At 48.9% G+C, this 7,500-nt stretch overlaps 1 protein-coding gene across 9 annotated transcripts in view; it reads left to right on the top strand.

Moving 5' to 3' along the window:
* Positions 1-7,500, top strand: part of LOC125949797 (AF4/FMR2 family member lilli-like) — a 22,142-nt gene that overhangs the window by 3,653 nt on the left and 10,989 nt on the right. For 3 of the 9 annotated variants that reach the window (XM_049677144.1, XM_049677150.1, XM_049677151.1), the window contains exon 1: positions 600-772. The exons of 2 other annotated variants lie outside the window; for them this stretch is intronic. The gene's annotated coding sequence lies outside the window, so the exon portion shown is untranslated. Of the gene's footprint in view, positions 1-599; positions 773-3,141; positions 6,039-7,500 lie in introns of those variants that run through there. 4 more of the 9 variants (XM_049677149.1, XM_049677147.1, XM_049677152.1 and 1 more) reach the window with 3 other exon arrangements.

Here is a 7,500-nt window from a genome sequence, read left to right on the forward strand (position 1 = left end):
CCCCCGTATCGGAGCCGCAGGTTGGCTGTAACAGGACTTGAAAGGGCGAGACCTCGGTAAAGGAAATCTACGTCAGCTTACTAGCAAACGCCCCAAGAAGCCGAGTGTTTGTGTGTTTATGTGTTTATGTGTTGTGTGAGGTGATAGTGTGTTCTCATTACAGTCTTACCCCCCTTTTGGATGATATCCATCCGCTTTCTCGACCCCAGTCGTGATCCAGTCGGTGCGTCAGGAAATCTCCGTTGTATGTTTGAGTGTGAGGATAGCCCGGATGATGTTGCTGCGATGTTGTGTATCTTCCTAGCAACCTGAGCTGACCCAAAGTTTTTGGAATGCTTAAAGGCAAACCCGTGCTGCTGTGCTTCTTTGATCATCTGGATCCAACCCACATACAACGGAGAAGCACATAGTGATCACCGTTTCATCATATATGCCACGCTTCTGTGTTCGTGCGGTTGTGTGTATGCGCGCGCGTGTGTGTTTGTAATCTTCTAAAACAGGTTTTTCCTGTTGCGTCGTCGAGAGGAGGTTGACTTCCATCAGCCGTTCGTTGTTGATTCCAGTAGCCTGTGCTACAGCAAACCTTGGTTACTTTAAAGAAGTAACAAAACGTATTTCTGTGGAAGTGTAGGTCGCCCCGATTTGCGGCTCACGATACCTGTCATTACTGGTGAAGTAGGAATTGGAATAGAATTTTTATAATACAAGTCCAGTGGCTCACATACATGCTCGTATATGTCCCCAGGTAGGACATGTAACATGTTGACTTCGAGTAAGTACTTTAGTAATTTCGGGAACGCTAGCCAAAGCGTCGATGAACAGTTCCTCAGAAGCCTTTGGAATACGCTCAATGATTGTAAGACTGGATTGCACTCAAAGAGTAACAAAAAGATGTATGCTTTGTTACTCCTACACAACAAAAACCCTTTGAAGACCAATCGTTATCATATCCTGCACGTTCCTAGGCCAAAAGGGAGACTATAGCAATGGAAAATTACGCGTTCACCTTGTGATAACGACATCTCCCTAAAATCATATTTACCAACCGACAGAGGGAAGTAAACAACTGCGCCCGTGCTTGTTGAATTCAAACGTTTAAACGAGTCCCTGGCCTTTGCTTTCAGACGAATTTCGGTGGATTTCGTAATGCCTGTTTGGATGATTGACGGCTTTAACCACATGATAGCGATTAGTCACGTTCACTGCTCGATGGCCTGAATGTGGTGTAATATTATAAAGAGGAAATAATTCGTCCGACTGTAATCCATAGCAGCGTAGAATTTTAAGTATAAACACCCCCATTTCAATGTTGAACGCGTCGTACCCATATTCTGCGCTACGCGCGCCAGAAGCCTTACGACGCAATTTCTGTTATGCGCAATCGCTGACCGTTCCCGGTACTTCTCAAGGGTCTTAAATCGAGCAATCTTTCAAGTTATCGCATCGCCCGTGGTCCGGCTAGCTACTTTTCCAAACTTTCCGTTACTTTCAATCGTGGCCTCAGCAGCCGTTCCGCGCTCGCCTCTGTGTGATAAGGTCTTATCGGGCGGCAAGTAGCCAAGAGTGAACAGCTGCTTGCCCTATGACGACGAGGTCTATTTACTTTAGCAAGGCTCGAAGAATTTGGTGACGGGATCTCTCGGGCACTGCTACAAACGACGACGCTAAACGTTTGCAGCGAAGGTCATTCTGTTGCATTTCCACTCACAACAATCTTCCACTGGTTGACTGGCTTAGTTGGCTATGCGTTGGAAGGTGTTTTGGTCGTCCTCAATTCCAAAGTATATCGCGGCCAGCCTCTGCCAGCCAACCAACCAACCAGCCAACGGCCAGCCATCGTGTGGCCTCGCATTACTGGTGCTGCTGTTGCGTTGAGGAAGAACTTTCCATTTTTGAAGTTTCGTTCCACTCGATCGGATCCGTACGCATTCGTTTTCGTGTTACCGAAGCCGGATGCGCTTTCCTTGCTAACCGTTTTGCGCTGGAATTTTCCTCAAAGAAACAATATCCAACCTGCTTGCGAGGCAGGTAGGGAAACGCGGCGCGCGGAAGTATGGTGAGAGTAGCCCGAGAGCGTGGAATATTGCGGTGGCCATCGTGTGATCATTGTAAGCGCTTCTCCTAGCGAGAGGAGTGTTTTGTTATAAAAATAGTACACCAAAATCCAATGGCAAGAAGAACGCGTGCGCACACCACCGTGGCGCTTCCCCTTCATTGTTAGCGTGTGTGTGGTTTGGGAATTTTTGTTTTTCTCCGTGTTGTAAGGCGCTAACACTGGGATTTTTCTGTTCATTCGCTAGGCCATGAGCGCGTGAAGGTGTTAAAACGAATCGCGCGTCTCAAATGCGTATCACCGATAGCAGGGCGGATGTGCGTCTGCGATTTGCAGGTGACTTAGAGATGATATATGGTGGACTGTTGGTTGGTATTTCTTCCGAGAACTGATATCGAACATGAAGATCAAGTTTCTAATCGTTCGCTGAACATTTCTTTGAGTAAAACTAAACTTTTAGCCGAAAACCTGCAAGGATTTTTTCGATCGAATAATTCTTATTTCGAGAGAAAGATTCAATCAGGTAAATGTACGTTGCAAAAATGCAGATAATATGGATGGATGTTTTGGATGAATTCCTAATTGATTCGCCTAATCTGTGGCGACGCAATTCCAAACCGTGCTGCTTCCAAACATTGGAAATTTGTCGATGATAAATATTTGTAGGATGTTCAGGTCGATCGATATCAACCGCCAACGGAAAAAGCAACAAAAAATAACAAGTCACCTTCCCTGCTCCGCCCCCACCAAGGGAACGATTTTCAAGGTGATCCGTCTCCTTATTTATAATAATCGAACGCGAAATATGCATTTTCTGCTCTTCTGCTGTCGTGAGATTTGGCCCACCCGCCTGCGACCGTGGCGGGTTGATGAGGTAGCAGAATGGATATTTCAATGTCACGTATATGGCGTTTGTTTAGCTTTGCGCAGCTGTTTGCCAACCGAACCCACCTCGCCGACTCCTGACAACAGAGTTCGACTACATCGCAAAAGAACGCCTTCATGAAGCGGTCAACCCCCCTCCCCCCCCTCCCCCTCTCCCTCTCATTCCTCTGCATTTGCGAGAATTGTGTTGCAAATGATTTCATCCTTCGCTTTAGCCTTGAATTTGGTGGTTTTTGCTTGACGGAAACGACAGGTTGTGGTTCGACCGGGGGACGACGACCAGATGCGATGGATTACTTTTGGTGTTTTTTTTTTGTTTGGCTTCATCCAACCATCGTCTAGCGTCCAACGGTTCGCGTAACCATGGTAGATTAACAAATCTCGTCAGCCTACTTACGCGGAGCTACTCTACAAAAGGAAAAAGTCACCACCTAAGAGTTGAACCCAACATCTGCCTTGAATAGAAGTAATCGATAAGGAGTGTGTCTTGTCGCGATAAGTGTGCCCCTGGTGCGTGGCAGATAAGAGACGGCAAATTCGAAGACATCTCACCTCGGCGTGTGGTGTGTTGGGGAGGGTTGTGCATGAGGGTTCGTTTGCTGGTGTGTCTCCGCTGTGAATCGATCGGTCGAAAATTTGGCGATGATTTAACAAGCAACCATTGATTGTGAAAAGCTGGAACAATCCCAAAGTGCATGTGCAATAATAAAAGCGTGTGTTTGTTGGCTGTACCGGTGAGAGGCACCGCACGTAAAACGTAAAACCACACATACTGTAACACATTGAAAACATCTCAACCCTTTAAAGAAAGGGTGCTGCATTGTGCGCCTTGTGTGCGTGTGTCGCTCGAGTGGCATCGTAGTGGTAGAACATTCAAATGCACAACAGTTTTATTGGTTGCTTGCGATGGGGACAGCGAAAACCCCTTCGCATTCGCGCAACCCCAGCAGTCTTGGTTTACTATGCCTCCTCAGCATAAAATAACTTCAACGATCAAGCAATAGTAGTCGTCGCCGTTGTCGTCGTGGTCGTCGTGGTCGTCGATCGTGTTCGTGCTGTTCGATGGCATAAATCAGGACACGAAACGGGAATCGCGTGGGCGATACGGTATTTAGTTGGTCGTGACCGTCGTTGAAGGAGCAATGCTGTAATTGTCTCCCACCTCCTCCCACTCTCTCCTCGCCGTTCGATTGCACAATCTCTGTGTCCACAGCAGAGATGAAGTTGTGCCGTGGTATTGGTACACGACGGCCGTTGGGGTGACACTCAACGACGAATGGCTCCGCTACTTTTACGTGGATCCGCTTGGCCGCAGCAATGCTTTGTTCACATGATTTCGTCGCTGAACCTCGCGGCCCCGCGCTGGGTTGTAATTGTGCAAGAGATGAAGCACTACGTTGTTGTGACAGGAGAGCAGCAATCAGCCAGTAGCCAGCAGCCAGCACAACACAGAGCGCATTCTCTCTTCGCTTCGCTTCTGGGACAGCCTGGGCATCGTCGTTGTTGACCGGAAGTAGGAGTAGACCGGGAGGGGTGTGCATATGTTGATTAACCCATCCGCATCCACCCCTCCTTCCTCGGTCTCGTTAGTCAATTCGATGCACTGCGAAGCGAGCAGACGGGGGAAACATACAATTAATGTGTCGCTGTAAACACGCTGGCCAGCCCCACCGTTTTCAGGTCAAACCGAAATGAGCATGGGGGGGCCGGCAGAGGAGCAGCTAGCTAGCAGCACACAAATGCCTTCAATGCCAGTAACAACAACAACATCAACAGCCTCACATGCCAATATTGCATTTGTTATGCTGTGTGCGCTCCTCTCCGCTTTCTCTAACTAGTCCGGAAGTGCGCAACGTTCAATTGCGCATGCAGCAGCATTAGAGGGAGAGACGAGACTGTACGGCGTACGGTGGAGGGAGGGAAACTGGGAAGCAGCACGATGCTCCAACGTAGCAGCTGATTTTGACAACCACGACGAGTTGAACAGAGTAGCCGTATGGTTTGCTTTCCGCAGCTTCCATTTGCAAAACAACCACCAGTCGGGTTCGACGAACTTCCGAGCTACTTTGACGGTCATTTCATACGGTTGTTCCGGAACAAAATTACGATTCGAGACGAGGCGGAATCGCGCACACCGCAGCAGGGGTGAAGGAGAAGGGCTGTTTTCATTTCAGAGCATAGAATGACATATGTTTCCTGGATCTTATCGAAGCAACACAACTGTTCCTGCCCCCCCTTTGGAACGACGGGTAGTGGAGACAGAGAAGTCCTTCAAGGAGAGCAGGGCATGACGCTCGACATTAAACCAACCTACACGGATTCACCACCACAACGGACGGTGCATGTCGGCATTGCCCGGTGCTGCTGCTGTCTGGGGGGTGGTTTTTGGTATTCTGTCACGAAGCACAGTGGAGTGGAAGACGCCGTAATTTAGAAAGTTCAAGGACGACCATAATGAACCCACAAAAACCAGACAACCCGCGCCAACGAGAAAGGAATTGCGACGGCGTCGACGGCGGCGAGACGTTGTGTCGCGAACATGAATGACGCGTTTTGCAGCCATCGACGAGTGTGTGTGTGTGTGTGTTTGAGCAGTGCGAAAGTTGTCTTGATAATGAAATGCGACGTGTTCGCGGATTATCATTGAACCAACCCCAGTGACGGAGCGAGATCTACTACCGGAAGCTACGAATGAAAGGACCACCTTTTCTATTTAATGCTGCACGATCGATGTGAAAATGATCGATGTGTCAATCAGTTAACATACTCCGTACGTTCACACAACCACCATCAACAAAGGACAGGCGAACGGTGACGATGCGTGCGAAGGTGTCAGTGTGAGGCTCTCGCATCTACCCGTTCATCACCGCCACCCACTGGCATGACTTCATGTCCCGGCTTTACAGACTTTTATCGATGTTGAACGATCTGGTTGGTGGTTCGTGCCCGCATGGTGCCGTGCCTGAATCATCGCTAATGTGTCTGTGGTGTTGGCCACAGCCTCAGCAGCAGCAACAGCAGCAACCAGCAGTTCGTGCTCGAGAGATTTCAATTTCCTCGTTGTGATCGACCAATCTAGTGTGATCGCGATCGTCCCAAGGTTGGTCAAACTCAAAAGTTGAGTGACCGAGGAATGTGCAGCTTGGTGTGCCAATCCAAGAGAGATAACGAATCAGTCCCGTGTTGCAGCGATCTTTGATCTTGTGGTGTTATAAAAAAGAGTCCCATTGAGCCGCCATTGAACATGGTGAACGACGATCAACTCCCAAGCAACAAAACTCATCTTAGGGTCTCTTGTCGTTAGCTCTAGGTGCTTGTTCTGTTTGCTACCACCGTACGACTGACACTGCGACTGCCTACAGATAGATAGCACGGCGCGCAATTAACCAGTCAAGGCCAACGTCGTTGTCGTTTGCAACAAAGCTCCCATAATTATGTGGAGGCTGCTGTGTGTGTGTGTGCCCGATCGTTTGTAGGACGGCCGCAATTCCGTTACCACTTCGCGGTGGACAGGATCCGGATCACAGCTGCAGCGTGCGCACAGTTGGCGCACGAGCATCGATATCACCCCGTGGTGGCTGTGTAAACCCAGCGTGTGTATATCCGGTTTTGTGGCGGAATGAAAACTTGTTTTTAATATGTCAAAGTTTCGCCGGCACTCGCACTCGTGCGTGGACCGCGTAGTATCACGCAGGAAATGGTTTTTTTTTTCTAGAAAAACTCGCGACGCTTTTTATCGCAATATCTCGCACTATTTCTTCTACTGGCAGCGCGATCCTCCGACAAATAAGAAATCAATTCGCCTTAATGCGTGTTTGGCAGTGTTCCACTCTGTCCGCAAAAGGCTACCAGCCAGGCGAGGAACGGGCATCCATTCCCTGCTTTGCACAACCGTGTTAGCCAGTGTGCCAGTGCGTAAGACGTGTAGCGCGAATGGCGGAACTGTGAACGGCACGAACAGCGTTAATAGTGGTTAGCGCTACCGCACATATACCTACACAGGTAAATGGCACATCATCACCACCGTTCCTTTCCCCGTAATAATCTTCGCGAATGTAGCTGCTACCATCGTATTGGCATGGAAGGGATAGGAGGAGCAACGGTAACTGCGCCGTTCTCTACCAACTGGCGATCGCGAAGCTTCAGCTGTCAAAGCAAGGAAGGGAGTCAGCCACCACCATCAGCATGGCTGAATAGTAATGTCTGCGGCTCTCGAAACGTAAATTACAGCATCAATTTGCATCCTCTGCAGCAGAGCAGAGTTGTTCCCTCTATAGCAGACAGTTTTTTTTTCGTGTATGCCAACCCGTAGCTCCATTCGTCTGATGGTGCTCACCTCTGAGCGGTCTAGTTGTGCCCACACGAATGAAATGAGAAAGGTCGCTTGTGAACGCGTCACCGTCACCTATCAACACCGACGTTGCCCGAAGAAAGGTTCGCCGTAATCTCTTATCAAAAGACAAACATTGCTACGGCAGCTCAATCGAAATCGAAAATGACAACATGGCAAATGCAACGTTTTGAATTGCTGCTGCATCGTTGCGCTTGTTGGGGTCTTATGT

Source organism: Anopheles darlingi, chromosome 2 (genome assembly GCF_943734745.1).
Source record: "Anopheles darlingi chromosome 2, idAnoDarlMG_H_01, whole genome shotgun sequence".
NCBI lineage: Eukaryota > Metazoa > Arthropoda > Insecta > Diptera > Culicidae > Anopheles > Anopheles darlingi.